We start from the raw sequence: 14,039 nt of genomic DNA on the forward strand, positions 1-14,039 counted from the left end.
CGAAACCAAGATGCTTAGAGGAATGTTTGCAATTTTTTTAATTTGTAGTGGCAATCACTTGGTTTAAAAAAATTACTTAAAATTCAGCAGAACAAACAACCATGCCGCTGGTGAAATCCGAGCCTACGACCTCCGAATATCGCTTCCGGTGCTCTACCAACTGAGCTACTGCGACGGCTGTGCAGTCTGCTGCATTTGTGGGTTTTTGTTTTGCGTGTAAGCGAACCTTGAGAGTGTTCACAAACGCCAACATCGTCCCTGGCGGTGGACGTAGCCCGTGGTGTAATACCGCGAGTGTGACGTTGAACTTCGTTTAAAGGCGAGGGCGGAAACTGTGCGAGAGCCCTCTCACGCTACCTATAGCATCAAGACTACCAGAACCGGGACCTCTGTTAAGCTAATTGCCGACAAGGCAAATGAAATGAGGGGCTCGTTTGAAAAACATATTTTGGAAGCTAATAGTCACCGGAACCAAGGTGTATTGTGGAGTGTTTGAAATTTTTTAAATTTGTATTGCCAATCGATTGGTTTAATGAAAATTACTTATAAAGCAGCACAAAAAACAACCATGCCGCCGGTGGGTTCCGAACCCACAACCTCCGAATATTGCGTCCGGTGCTCTACCAGCTGAGCTACGGCGACGGCTGTCCAGTCTGCTGCTATCGTGAGTATTTAAACTATGCGCGTAAGCGAACCTTGAGAGTGTTCACCAGCGCCATCCTCGTCCATAGCGGCGTTCGTGGCACCTCCTGTAATACCGCAAGTGTGACCTAGTACATCCTCTCACGGCGATGGTGGAAACTCTGCAAGAGCCCTTATATACTACCTATGGCATCAAGTGCACCAGAACCGCGACCCCCGCTAAGCTATTAGCAGACAAGGCAAATCAAATAAGGGGCTCGTTTGAAAAACATATTATTGAAGCCAACAGTCACCGAAACAAAGATGCATAGGAGAATTATAGTAATTTTCTTAATTTGTAGTTGCAGTCACATGGTTTAAAGAAAATTGCTTATAAAGCAGCAGAAAAAACAGCCATGTCACCGGTGGGTTCCGAACCCACGACCTCCGAATATCGCGTCCGGTGCTCTACCAACTGGCCTACGGCGACGGCTCTCCAGTCTGCTGCTTTCGTGGGTATTTATGTTTTGCGTGTAAGCGACCTTTCAGTGTTCACCAGCGCCAACCTCGTACATAGCGGTGGACGTAGCACGTAATGTAATACCGCGAGTGTGACGTAAAACGGAATCTAGGGGCGGGAGCTGAAACTAAGCCAGAGCCCCCTTATGATACCTGTGGCATCAAGACTGCCAGAACCAAGACCCCCGTTAAGCTAATTGCAGACAAGGCAAATGAAATGAAGGGCTCGTTTGACAAACATATTAAGGAAGCTAGCAGTCACCGGAACCAAGGAGCATTGCGGAGTGTTTGTATTTTTTGAATTTGTAGTGCCAATCAATTAGTTTAAAGAAAAATTACTTATATGGCAGCAGAAAACACAATAATGCCGCCGGCGGGTTCCGAACCACGACCTCCGAATATTGCGTCCGGTGCTCTACCAACTGAGCTACGGCGACGGCTATCGAGTCTGCTGCTTTCGTGAGTATTTAAATTATGCGCGTAAGCGAACCTTGAGAGTGTTCACCAGCGCCACCCTAGTCCATAGCGGCGTTCGTAGCACGTCCTGTAATACCTCAAGTTTGACGTAGTACGTCATCTGACGGCGATTGTGGAAACTGTGCAAGAGCCCTTATATACTACCTATGGCATCAAGAGTGCCAGAACCGCGACCCCCGCTAAGCTATTAGCATACTAGACAAATGAAATAGGGGCTCGTTTGAAAAACATTAAGGAAGCCAACCGTCACCAAAACCAAGATGCATAGGGAAATTTTTGTAATTTTCTTAATTTGTAGTTGCAGTCCATTGGTTTAAAGAAAGTTACTTTTAAAGCAGCAGAAAAAACAGCCATGCCACCAGAGTGATCCTCACCCGAGGCCTCAGAATATCGCGTCTGGTGCTCTATCATCTGAGCTGCGGCGATGGATGTCGGGTCTGCTGCTTTCTTGAGTATTTGTTTTGCGCGTAAGCGAACCTTGAGAGTGTTCACCAGCGCAACCCTCATCCAATGCGGTGGACGTAGCACGTCCTGTAATAACGCGAGTGTGACGTAGTACGTCATCTAACAGCGATGGCGGAAACTGTGAAAGAGCCCTCATATGCTACCCATGCATCAAGTCTTCCAGAAACGAGATCCCCATTAAGCTATTAGTAGACTAGGCAAATGAAATGAGGGGCTTGTTTGACAAACATATTAAGGAAGCCAACAGTCACCGAAACCAAGGTGCATAGGGAAATGTTTGTGTTTTTAATTTGTAGTGCCAATCAATTGGTTTAACGAAAAAAACTTATAAATCAACAGAAAAAACAACCATGCCGCAGGTGGGATCCGAACCTACGACCACCGAATATTGCGTACGGTGCTCTACCAACTGAGCTACGGTGACGACTGTCCAGTCTGCTGCGTTCGTGGGTATTTGTTAAGCGTGTAAGCGAACTTTGAGAGTGTTCACCAGCGCCAACCTCGTCCTTAGCAGTGGACGAAGCACGTCCTGTAATAGCGCGAGTGTGACGTGTAAAGTCATCTAACGGCGAGGGTAGAAAATGTGCCAGCGCCCCCTTATGCTACTTGTGGCATCACGACTGCCAGAACCGAGACCCCCGTTAAGCTATTAGCAGGCAAGGCAAATGAAATAAGGGGCTCGTATGACAAACATATTAAGGAAACGAAGAAGCATTGGGTAATGTCTGTATTTTTTTTTTAATTTGTAGTGGCAATCAATTGGTTTAAAGAAAATTAAATATAAATCAGCAGAAAAACTAACCATGCCACCGGTGGGATCCTAACCCACGACCTCCGAATATCGCGTCCGGTGCTCTACCAACTGGTCTACGGCAACGGCTTCCAGTCTGCTTCTTTCGTGGGTATTTATGTTTTGCGTGCTAGCGAACTTTGAGTGTTCACCAGCGCCAACCTCGTCCATAGCTGTGGACGTAGCACGTAATACCGCGAGTGTGACGTTGAATGTAATCTAGCGGCGCGAGCGGAAACTGTGCGAGAACCCCCTAATGATGCCTGTGGCATCAAGACTGCCAGAACCGACACCCCCGTTAAGCTATTACCAGCCAAGGCAAATGACATGGGGGGTCGTGTGACAAACATATTAAGCAAGCCAACAGTCACCGAAACATAGGTGCATAGGGGAATGTTTGTCATTTTTTTTTGTTTGCAGTGGCAATCAATTGGTTTAAAGAAAATTACTTATAAAGCAGCAGAAAAAAACAGCCATGCCACCAGTGTGATCCTCACCACGACCTCAGAATATCGCGTCTGGTGCTCTATTATCTGAGCTGCGGCGATGGATGTCCAGTCGGCTGCTTTCTTGAGTATTTATGTTTTGCGTATAAGCGAACCTTGAGAGTGTTCACCAGCGCCACCCTCGTCCATAGCGGTGGACGTAGCACATCCTGTAGTAACGCGAGTGTGACGTAGTACGTCATCTAACGGCGATGGCAGAAACTGTGAAAGAGCCCTCATATGCTACCCATGACATCAAGTCTGCCAGAAACGAGATCCCCATTAAGCTATTAGACAAGGCAAATGAAATGAGGGGCTCGTTTGACAAACATATTAAGGAAGCCAACAGTCACCGAAACCAAGGTGCATAGGGAAATGTATGTAAGTGTTTTTAATTTGTAGTGCCAGTCAATTAGTTTAACGAAAATTACTTATAAAGCAACAAAAAAGCCATCCCGCCGGTGGGATCCGAACCTACGACCACCTAATATTGCATACGGTGCTCTACCAACTGAGCTACGGCAACTACTGTCCAGTCTGCTGCTTTCGTGGGTATTTGTTTAGCGTATAAGCGAACCTTGAGAGTGTTTACCAGCGCCAACCTTCTTCCTAGCGGTGGACGTAGCACGTCCTGTAATACCGCAAGTGTGACGTAGTACATCATCTAACAGCGATGGCGATGCCATCAAGTCTGCCAGAACCGAGACCCCCGTTAAGCTTTTAGCAGACAAGGCAAATGAAATGGTATGGAAGCTAACAGTCACCGAAACCAAGGTGCATAGGGGATTGTTTGTATTTTTTCTTATTTTGTAGCGCCAATCAATTGGTTTGAAGAAAATTACTTATAAAGCAGCATAAAAAAACAGCCAGGCCACAGGTTGTGATCCGAGCCCACGACCTCAGAATATCGCTTTGGCACTTTGGCAGCAGCGGTAGCGACCCTGGCACATTGGCTTACTTTCCCCTGTTCTACGCAGATTCTTCGACGGACGTTGTGTCTCCGGTGGTAGTCCTTGTGGCGCTACCTACCCTTTTCGTTTTTGTTGCTGCATCGTTCCCGTGTTACCTACACGTGCGGATTCTTCAGCCTGGCTGCCATCTACAGCTGATAGCGTCGACGATTTCTGCCACCGGGTGCCACTGCCGTCCCGATTCCTCGCTATAAAAGCCGCCGACGTGGAAGACAACGACACTTTGGCAGCAGCGGTAGCGACCCTGGCACATTGGCTTACTTTCCCCTGTTATACGCAGGTTAGTCCACGCCTTGTAACATTCGCTCTTTAGTTCATTTCATGTTGTCTACTCTACCGCTACTGCCACTCGAGTCTGCTTCCCTGTGTTTCTGTATCCTGTTCTAATGGCAACTGTAGGCACCTGTTGCTCATGCAATGAAGCTGTTAGCTCAGATAAAATGTCTGTGTCATGTGGCGAATGTAAGGGGCTTTTTCACATTGGGACATGTGCTGGTTTATCGGATAAACAATATAGGAAAAAGTTAGAATCGGCTAAACAAAAGTGAACTTGCTCTGCATGCAGAGTTGCAGGAAAGGATAGTGAAGGCTCAAGCGGGAAGTCGTCAGCTGATGAACTAACGGATATAAGGTCGCTTTTAGCGAACATAAGTCAAAAGTTGGATGATTTGTTGCCGCTCAGAGAGACTGTGCCAAGCATTGAGCGGTCGGTACAACTAATGTCTGATAAGTATGACGAGATGTTTTCACAAATAGCTGTGCAAGAAAAGGACACGAAAGAAATCCGGAAAAGGTTTGAACACCGTTAACATAGCTCTCACGCTAGTGACGATGCGACAAAGAAGTTAAAGGCGGATCTAAATGAGCTGGAATGGAGAAACCGCAAGTTAAACCTAGAAACTCACGGTGTTAGCGCAGCTGACAACGAAAATTTGCTTGAGAAAGGTAATTCTCTTGCCACATTGATTGAGGTCCCTGTACTTAGTGAAACCGATGTCACTGCCAATCACCACCTCCCATGCAAAGCCGGCCGCACTCCTGGTATAATTGTGAGGTATCTCAGGCAATCTGTTCGAGACCAATGGCTGGACAGCCGTTCGAAGCTGAGGGAAAAGAAATCCAAGGTGTCCTTTCAAGAAAACATGACCAGTTACAACCGGCAACTGCTTCGAGAGGCTAAAGACTGGGCGAAAGTAAATGGGCACAAATTCGCGTGGTGCAGGAATGGAATGATCTTGCTGCGAAAGACCGCGGGCGATTCTGTGATCGTAGTGCGTCACAGATCAGACCTTCCTTCCTAAGCCTGCTCTTTTGTGAGCGTACTGAAGTTTATCTTTCCCGCCTAAAGATGGCTACTGATAGACCTTTCTTTCCGCATGAGGTAGATAATGTTGTCTCAAATCAACATGCTGGTTCATTGAAGTGTCTTCACCTCAATGTTCGTTCGCTCTATAACAATGAAAGAGATATAGATGACTTTATCAATGGTTTTCATTTTTTGTTTGATGCTGTAATGCTCAGTGAAACTTGGTGCAGAGATGGTCCTGACGTGCCTAAGTTTAGACATTATCAATCGTTTTGTGTGAACCGAACAAACCGCAGTGGCGGTGGTGTTTTGCTGTTGTTGAAAGAACATGAAAGTTGTGAATTGCTTTCCCACTTTTGTGTTTGTTGCGTAGATTTTGAAATCGTAAGAGTTCGTGCGAATGAGTACATATTTTCTGTTTGCTACAGACCTCCAAATGGAAATGTTCCTCAGTTCCTATCTTTTTATGAACAGCTGCTGTCTTTTACTGCACAAAATAGCAATTACTTGGTGTGCGCTGGTGATTTTAATATCGACATGCTGACCCCTTCAATACCACAAAAGACTATGTTAAATATTTTACCTTCAAATGGTCATGAAAATTTAATCCATACGCCAACAAGGATTACATCCGAAAGTGAAACATTGTTGGACTTCCTCATTACGAAGGCTGACACTGAACATGCTACTGCCGGGGTGATGTCACGCGATCTTAGTGATCACCTTCCAGTATTTTCCTTTATAAGAAAATACAACTTCAGAAAGAACAGGAAACATGAGTATATCCTATGTCAAAATATTACTCAAACACGTCAAGATAGCTTCAGAGACGAACTTCTACGGTGCGACCTTAAACAAATTTTAGAAATAGATAACGTTGAAATCGCGTACGGCAAGCTGATTGATGAAGCCTCTCGAATATATAAGAACCATTTTCCAGAAAAAAAAGTTCAGGCTCGGTAAAAAATTACGGAAGCCATGGATAACCCCCGAATTGCTAAAACGAATTAATTATAAAATTGCGCTTTATCACAAGTTCGTAAAGACTAAGGATCCAAGTACAATAAAGGAATACAAGTAATATAGAAACAAGCTAAATAAGGAACTAAAATTGCATAGGAAGTCCTATTTTCATGCAGAATTCGAGGGTTGTTTGAACAAACCTGATACCTTATGAGAAAGTTAAATGATGTCTTAAATCATCGAAAATCAGATCCGCGAATACGAACACTAATACTTGGAGGAAACGAAGTATGAGGAAGTGCTCTTGCAAATGTATTTAATGATTAGCTTGTAAACTTTTCTGGTGGTAGTGCATCGTCTGATATTAGTGAATTTATTCCAAACAGAAATTCATCTACACTCTTTCTTCACCCCTTTACTGAGCACGAGGTGACATCAGTTTTCCTTTCAATAAAAAATAGCTCAAGTTGCGATGCAGAAGGCATGCAGGTTCGCCCTATCAAGTATGTGCTTGACATGATTTCCCCGTACATTACCTATATTTTCAGTCTGTCTTTGTCAAGAGCTATATTTCCTCAACGGATACAAATAGCCAGAGTGTCGGTATTGTTCAAGAAAGGAGATGTTAATGATACTAAAAATTACAGACCCATTTCTATATTACCTGTTTTTTCGAAGGGACTAGAAAATCTAATACTAATGCATGTTTCGAAGTTTTTTGACAAACAGCCTAATTTCTCCAGCCCAGTTTGGATTTAGAAAACGACGGTCTACATAATTAGCACTACTTCAACAAAAAAAATTTATTTTATCGCAATTTGAAATTAGGAACATTGTCCTTAGTATTTATATTGATTTTACTAAAGCATTTATTGCACCCTTCATTTGGTTCTATTTGATAAATAAATAAAATAAATAAAATAAGATTGAAATCTACGGTATTCGAAGGCACTGCGGAAGCCTTATAAAATCGTATTTTGATAATCGCTATCAATACGTTGAAATAAACAGTAGTCGCTCAAATTTGAAACATATCACCTGCGGCGTTCCTCAGGGTAGTATTTTTGGCCCGTTCCTGTTTATTGTCTATATAAATGACTTAGTAAATATCTAAAATAAAAATGCGAAATACGTAATGTACGCAGACGATGCGAGTATATTGTTTTCATCAACTGACATTAGTAGCCTTGAGTATAAAGCTAACACTGCTCTGAAAATTCTTCATTTATGGTCAAAACAAAACTGTCTACAAATCAATACAAAGAAAACAAAAGCAATAATTTTTAGCCCAAATCTAAGCAAATTATCAGTTCCGTCAACCTTGTCTATGACGATGTAAACATAGAAACTGAAGATAGTTTTAAAATACTTGGAGTTATTTTCACACAGAATAAGCTTTGGGACATGCACATAGAATCGATATTGGGCAAATTATCTCGTGTAGTTGGCATGATGGTGCAGCTGAGACCACTATTACCTTACAGAATCAAGGTTCTTGTTTATAACACCCTATTTTTCTCTACACTTTATTACTGTCTACTCGTGTGGGGTACCACATCACGTACGAATTCAGAAAAGATACATATACTTCAGAAAAAGCTTTTGCGAGTAAAATTTAACATGCCTTAAAATGCCCACACATCAGACTTATTTCCGAAAGCAAATATAATACCCCAGTTTAACCTTTATCATTGGAAGTTAAGTCAAGCTTTCAAACGGGAGGTAAAAGAGAATTTACAGTTCCTTCATGAGTTATTTTATCTCACCAGGAACACACATTCTTACATCACAAGGTGTACGGAACAGTGGAAGGTAGTCACTCTGCGTGCCAATTATTCTACACAACAGATATCATACACACTACCAACACTTTTAAAATTGTTTCTGAAATCAAGTCTTGATATTTATATAACTGATGTACGAGATTTAGGTCAACACTTTGTCACTCAATCTTTCTTAAATAATTGAAGAGCGTTTTTCAGGTAATTTGTGTTTTTGCGTTTATTTTTTGTCAAATTTCACATGTGGTCAATTGCTATGTATGTCTCCTGCTCAATCGCTGTTTGCCTTGTAAAGGAGGCTGCGGGCTCTAGTCAAGTCGCTTGCCTCTAAAGGGACTTTTACTCGCAGTCTCCTCCATCACTGATGGAAGTAAAGAAGTTATTGCTTGCTTTAAAGCAGCTGAAAAAACAACCATGCCGCCGATGGGATCCGAACTCACGACCTGCGAATATTGCGTCGGGTGCTCTACCAACGGAGATACGGCAACGGCTGTACAGTCTGATGCTTTCGTGAGTATTTGTTTTGCGTGTAAGGGAACCTTGAGAGAGTTCACCAGCGCCAACCTCGTCCATAGCGATGGACGTAGCACGTGGTGTCATACCGCGAGTGTGACGTTGAACTTCATCTAATGGCGCGGGCGGCAACTGTGCGAGAGCCCTCTTATGCTACCTATGGCACCAAGACTGCCAGAACCGAGACCACAGTTAAGCTATTAGCAGACAATTCAAATGAAATGGGGGTTCGTTTGACAAACATATAAGCAAACCAACAGTCACCGAAACCAAGGTGCATAGGGGAATGTTAGTAATTTTTTTTTAATTTCTAGTGCCAAACAAATGGTTTAAAGATAATTACTTATAAAACAGGAAAAAAAACAGCCAATCCGCCGGTGTGATCCGAACACACGAGCTCCGAATATTGCGTCTGGTGCTCTACCAACTGAGCTACGGCTACGGCTGTCCAGTCTGCTGCTTTTGTGAGTGTATAAGTTTTGCGTGTAACCAACCTTGAGAGCGTTCACCAGCGCCACCCTCGACCATAGCAGTGGACCTAGCACGTCCTGTAATACCGCGAGTGTGACGTAATACATCATCTAACGGCGATGGCGGAATCTCTGCAAGAGCCCTTATATACTACTTATGGCATCAAGTGTACCAGAACCGCGACCCCCGCTAAGCTATTAGCAGAGAAGGCAAATGAAATAAGGGGCTCGTTTGAAAAACATATTAAGGAAGCTAACATTCACCGAAACCAAGATGCACAGGGGAATGTTTGTAATTTTTTTAAATTTCTAGTGTTAAACAATTGGTTTAAAGATAATGACTTATAAAGCAGCAGAAAAAGCAACCATGCCGCCGGTGTGATCCGAACCCACGAGCTCCGAATATTGCGTCCAGTGCTCTACCAACTGAGCTACGGCGACGTCTGTCCAGTCTGCTGCTTTCGTGAGTATATAAGTTTTGCGAGTAAACGAACCTTGAGAGTGTTCACCACGCCACCCTCCACCATAGCGGTGGATGTAGCACGTCCTGTAATACCGCGAGTGTGACGTAGTACATCATTTAACGGCGATGGCGGAAGCTGAGCGAGAGCCTTTATATGCTACCTATGGCATCAAGTCTGCCAGTACCGAGACCCCCGTTAAGCTATTAGCAGACGATTCTAATGAAATGAAGGGCTCGTTTGACAAACATATTAAGGAAGCCAACAGTCACCGAAACCAAGATGCTTAGGGGAATGTTTGCAATTTTTTAATTTGTAGTGGCAATCACTTGGTTTAAAAAAATTACTTAAAATTCAGCAGAACAAACAACCATGCCGCTGGTGAAATCCGAGCCTACGACCTCCGAATATCGCTTCCGGTGCTCTACCAACTGAGCTACTGCGACGGCTGTGCAGTCTGCTGCATTTGTGGGTTTTTGTTTTGCGTGTAAGCGAACCTTGAGAGTGTTCACAAACGCCAACGTCGTCCCTGGCGGTGGACGTAGCCCGTGGTGTAATACCGCCAGTGTGACGTTGAACTTCGTTTAAAGGCGAGGGCGGAAACTGTGCGAGAGCCCTCTCACGCTACCTATAGCATCAAGACTACCAGAACCGGGACCTCCGTTAAGCTAATTGCCGACAAGGCAAATGAAATGAGGAGCTCGTTTGAAAAACATATTTTGGAAGCTAATAGTCACCGGAACCAAGGTGTATTGTGGAGTGTTTGAAATTTTTTAAATTTGTATTGCCAATCGATTGGTTTAAAGAAAATTACTTATAAAGCAGCACAAAAAACAACCATGCCGCCGGTGGGTTCCGAACCCACGACCTCCGAATATTGCGTCCGGTGCTCTACCAGCTGAGCTACGGCGACGGCTGTCCAGTCTGCTGCTATCGTGAGTATTTAAACTATGCGCGTAAGCGAACCTTGAGAGTGTTCACCAGCGCCATCCTCGTCCATAGCGGCGTTCGTGGCACCTCCTGTAATACCGCAAGTGTGACCTAGAACATCCTCTCACGGCGATGGTGGAAACTGTGCAAGAGCCCTTATATACTACCTATGGCATCAAGTGCACCAGAACCGCGACCCCCGCTAAGCTATTAGCAGACAAGGCAAATCAAATAAGGGGCTCGTTTGAAAAACATATTAAGGAAGCTAACAGTCACTGAAACCAAGATGCATAGGGGAATTTTTGTAATTTTCTTAATTTGTGCTTGCAGTCAATTGCTTTAAAGAAAATTACTTATAAAGCAGCAGAAAAAACAGCCATGTAACAGGTGGGATCCGAACCCACGACCTCCGAATATCGCGTCCGGTGCTCTACCAACTGGCCTACGGCGACGGCTGTCCAGTCTGCTGCTTTCGTGGGTATTTATATTTTGCGTGTAAGCGAACTTTGAGGGTTCACCAGCGCCAGCCTCGTCCATAGCGGTGGACGTAGCACGTAATGTAATACCGCGAGTGTGACGTTGAACGTAATCTAGCGGCGGTGGCGGAAACTGTGCGAGAGCCCTCTTATGATACCTGTGGCATCAAGACTGCCAGAACCGAAACCCCCGTTAAGCTATTACCAGCCAAGGCAAGTGAAATGGGGGGCCGTTTGACAAACATATTAATCAAGCCAACAGTCACCGAAACCAAGGTGCATAGGGGAATGTTCGTCATTTTTTTTATTTGTAGTTGCAATCAATTGGTTTAAAGAAAATTACTTATAAAGCAGCAGAAAAAAACAGCCATGCCTCCAGTGTGATCGTCAGCCACGACCTCAGAATATCGCGTCTGGTGCTCTATCATCTGAGCTGCGGCGATGGATGTCCAGTCGGCTGCTTTCTTGAGTATTTATGTTTTGCGTGTAAGCGAACCTTGAGAGTGTTCGCCAGCGCCACCCTCGTCCATAGCGGTGGACATAGCACGTCCTGTAATACCGAGAGTGTTACGTAGTACATCATCTAACGGCGATGGCGGAAACTGTGCAAGAGCCCTAATATGCTACCTATAGCATCAAGTCTGCCAGAACCGAGACCCCGTTAAGCTATTAGCAGACGATTTTAATGAAATGAAGGGCTCGTTTGAAAAAAATATTAATAAGGAAGCCAACAGTCACCGAAACCAAGATGCATAGGGGAATGTTTGTAATTTTTTTTAATTTGTAGTGGCAACCATTTGGTATAAAAAAATTTACGTAAAATTCAGCAGAAAAAACTACCATGCCGCTGGTGAAATCTGAGCCCACGACATCCGAATATCGCTTCCGGTGCTCTACCAACTGAGCTACGGCGACGGTTGTGCAGTCTGCTGCTTTTGTGGGTTTTTGTTTTGCGTGTAAGCGAACCTTGAGAGTGTTCACAAACGCCAACATCGTCCCTAGCGGTGGACGTAGCACGTTTTGTAATACCGCGAGTGTGACATTGAACTTCATCTAAAGGCGAGGGCGGAAACTGTGCGAGAGCCCTCTTACGCTACCTATAGCATCAAGACTACCAGAACCGGGACCCTCGTTAAGCTAATTTCAGACAAGGCAAATGAAATGAGGGGCTCGTTTGACAAACATATTAAGGAAGCCAACAGTCCCCGCAACCAAGGTGCATAGGGTAATATTTGTCTTCTTTTTAATTTGTAGTGGCAACCATTTTGTTTATAGAAAGTTACTTATAAAGCAGCAGAAAAAAACAACCATGCCGTGGGAGGGATCGGAACCCACGACCTCCGAATATTGCGTCCGGTGCTACAGCAACTGAGCTCCGGCGACGGCTATCCAGTGTGCTGCTTTCGTGGGTATTTGTTTGCATGTAATCGAACCTTGAGAGTGTTTACCAGCGCCAACCTCGTCCATAGCGGTGGACGAGCACGTCGTGTAATACCGCAAGTGTGACGTTGAACGTCATCTAACGGCGAGGGCGAAAACTGTGTGAGAGCCCGCTTATGATACCTATGACATCAAGACTGCCAGAACCGAGACCACCATTAAGCTATTAGCAGACAAGGCAAATGAAATTAGGGGCTCGTTTGACAAATATTAAGGAAGCTAACAGTCATCGAAACCAAAGTGCATAGGGGAATGCTCGTAATTTTTTTAATTTAAGGTGGCAATCAATTGGTTTAAAGAAAATTACTTAAAAATCAAGAGAAATACAACCATGCCGCCGGTGGTATCCGAACCCACGACCTCCGATTATCGCGTCCGGTCCTCTGCCAACTGACCTGGGGCGACGGCTGTCCAGTCTGCTGCTTTCGAGGGTATTTATTTATGTTTTGCGTGTAAGCAATATTTGAGAGTGTTCACCAGCGCCAACCTCGTCCATAGCGGTGGACATAGCCCGTCCTGTAATACCGCGAGTGTGACATTGAACGTCATCTAACGGCGTGGGCGGCAACTGTACGAGAGCCCCCATATGCTACCTAGGGCACCAAGACTGCCAGAACCGATGCCACCATGAAGCTATCAGCAGACAATTCAAATGAAATGGGATGTCGTTTGACAAACAAATTAAGGAAGACAACAGTCAACGAAACCAAGGGGCATAGGGAAATGTTTGTAAATGTTTTTTATTTGTAGTGGCAATCAATTGGTTTAAAGAAAGTCACTTATAAAGCAGCAGAAAAAACAACCATGCCGCTGGTGGGATCCGAACCCACGACTTCCGAATATTGCGCCCGGTACTCCCAACTGAGCTCCATCGACGGCTGTCCAGTCTGCAGCTTTCGTGGGTATTTGTTTTGCGTGTAAGCGAACCTTGAAAGTGTTCATCACGACAATCTCGTCCATAGCGGTGACGTAGCACGTCGTGTAATACAGCGAGTGTGACGTTGAACGTCATCTAACGGCGAGAGCGAAAACAGTATGAGAGCCCCCTTATGCTAAATATGGCATCAAGACTGCCAGAACCGAGACCACCGTTAAACTATTAGCAGACAAGGCATATAAATGAGGGTCTCGTTTGACAAACATACCAAGGAAGCTAACAGTCACCGAAACCAAGGCGCATAGGGGAATGATTGAAATTTTTTAAATTTCTAGTGCTAAACAATTGGTTTAAAGATAATTACTTATAAAGCAGCAGAAAAACAACCATGCCGCCGGTGTGATCCGAACCCACGAGCTCCGAATATTGCGTCCGGTGCTCTACCAACTGAGCTACGGCGACGGCTGTCCAGTCTGCTGCTTTCGTGAGTATTT

The 14,039-nt window shown here is 44.5% G+C and overlaps 2 non-coding genes across 2 annotated transcripts; both read right to left on the bottom strand.

Moving 5' to 3' along the window:
- Positions 1-569: 569 nt before the first annotated feature.
- Positions 570-642, bottom strand: TRNAL-CAA (transfer RNA leucine (anticodon CAA)). Its single transcript has one exon. It is a non-coding gene; the product is annotated as a tRNA-Leu (tRNA).
- Positions 643-10,662: 10,020 nt separating this feature from the next.
- TRNAL-CAA (transfer RNA leucine (anticodon CAA)) lies at positions 10,663-10,735 on the bottom strand. The gene has a single exon. It is a non-coding gene; the product is annotated as a tRNA-Leu (tRNA).
- Between the last annotated feature and the right edge of the window lie 3,304 nt (positions 10,736-14,039).

The sequence above is a fragment of the Amblyomma americanum genome, chromosome 6, assembly GCF_052857255.1.
Source record: "Amblyomma americanum isolate KBUSLIRL-KWMA chromosome 6, ASM5285725v1, whole genome shotgun sequence".
Lineage (NCBI taxonomy): Eukaryota > Metazoa > Arthropoda > Arachnida > Ixodida > Ixodidae > Amblyomma > Amblyomma americanum.